Genomic DNA, 2,082 nt, shown 5'->3' with positions numbered 1-2,082 from the left:
AAATTGTTTGAAAACACCTTGAACATTGTAATTACATACTTGAACACTTAGATGCTTATTTATATAAACACATAAAGCACATAAATTATCCTCAAAACAAGGCTAAATAAGCTAGGATAACAACACTAAAGTGCATAAATACACCCAACATCAGTTTACAAGCTACATGGTTTTCCCCAGAGTATCGTGTCTAATCGTGACCCCATTTTTACTATCAACCTCCTACCACCCCCAGACCAATGGCCAAACGGAGCATTTAAATAGTTGTCTTGACTTCTACTTACGGGCTATGACCTCTAACAATCCTAAACAGTGGACCACCTAGCTATTACTGGTTGAGTAGTGGTACAACACTAACTACCATACTGCTCTTAATACCACTTCTTTTCAGGACTTGTATGGGTTTCCCCTACCTCACATTTCACTGGGTCCCTTCCACATCCTACCTAATCCCAGGCTGGGATGTACTTGACTCACCAAAAATAAATCCTACACTCTCCGAAGGACAATCTTATCCAGGATCAGTCACATATGAAGTTTTATGCTGATCAAAATAGATCAGAATGTGTGCTTCATGAGGGTGACTTAGTCTATCTCAAACTCTATCCTTACCGCCAAACTTCATTAGCCATTCGAAAGAATTTGAAATTGAGTTCTCGCTACTATGGACCCTACAAAATCTTGCAGAGAATTGGTGCTGTAGCGTATCATTTGGAATTGCCTACTGGATCCACGATCCCCCCTATTTTCCATGATTCATTTCTAAAATATTTCATTTGTCCTTCTGTTGTACCACACCGCCTGGCCCCAATCTGTGATGATGAAGGTCTAGTCATTGTGCAGCCATTGGCCATTTGTAATACCCGTGCTTTTTCTTAGCTTGAAAATCATCTCAAGGATGTTAGAACTTGCTTGGAAATAATAATTCATTCTTATACATGTGGTATTTTTATAATTTTCACTTTCTATCACGTGGAAAATTGAATAAGATTTCCATCGATACCAATTTCATCAAAATCTGGTGTCAGATGAGGAAGTTATGACCGAAATACAGAAGGCAGTAAAACAGCCCAGGTACGACGGTGTGGTCGACGGACCGTCAGACAAGCGATGGACCGTCAAGCATGAACTTCGCACTGAGGCAGTGGACCTGCTTTCTTCCCAGGTATGACGATAGCAGTCGACGGGCCATCGCAGGTCCGACGACCGTCGAAAGCCGCTATCACTCATAACCAGTGGAACCAGTTTCTGCCCAGGTCCGACGGTAGGTCCCAAAAGACTGTCGCAGGTTCGATGGACCATCGGAAGCCACCATCGCACCTTACGTTCAGCTATTCTAGATCGTTTTAACAGGGGTATTTTGTTAATTTACCACCCGTCTATATATACCCATTTATTCACATGTTCAGTCACTTTATCCATTATTATTTCACAAACAAGATTAGGATTTATCTCTAATATCAATTCCCAAGAACAAAATCCAATCTTCTTCAAGAAATTAAGGGGTTTTCAATTCTTCAAGATCAAGAACAACAAGAATCATAACCAGGTATGCATAGTGTTCATTCATGGCCCCCTTTCGTCCATGAAGTCCAAGAACCCTTTTTTTAAAACTCAAGTTATGGATTTTCTTCCTTTTTTCATGATTTGACTGCTCATGTTCATGTTGATAAATGTGAAATTGGATTCTACTCCATGATTGTTGATAATTTCTATGTGGGTTTAATTACTATAGTTGTAGATTCATTCCACCCTAAGATTTAAACCCTTGAATGATGAAATTAGAATTGAATAATGATGTTTACATGTATCATGCCTGTAATATGTTTGATTAAATGCCTAGATGTAGGAAAATTGCCTAACTAGCATGATATCATAAAATCCCCATGAATGAATAAGCTTATGCCTACTAGATGTTTGATGAAATACTTCAATAAACGTATTGTGGTGATTATTATGTATTCAAGAATATCAAATCATGTCAGTTTTCTTCTACCGAGTCCTAGGGGTACTTGTACCCGAAATATTAGCTCTGTGCCTAGAGCCATGTCATGTTTTCACGATACTCTCAGTCAAGCTATG

This window comes from Capsicum annuum, chromosome 5 (assembly GCF_002878395.1).
Source record: "Capsicum annuum cultivar UCD-10X-F1 chromosome 5, UCD10Xv1.1, whole genome shotgun sequence".
NCBI classification, from domain to species: Eukaryota; Viridiplantae; Streptophyta; class Magnoliopsida; order Solanales; family Solanaceae; genus Capsicum; species Capsicum annuum.
Note: the sequence above shows the minus strand (reverse complement) of the source record.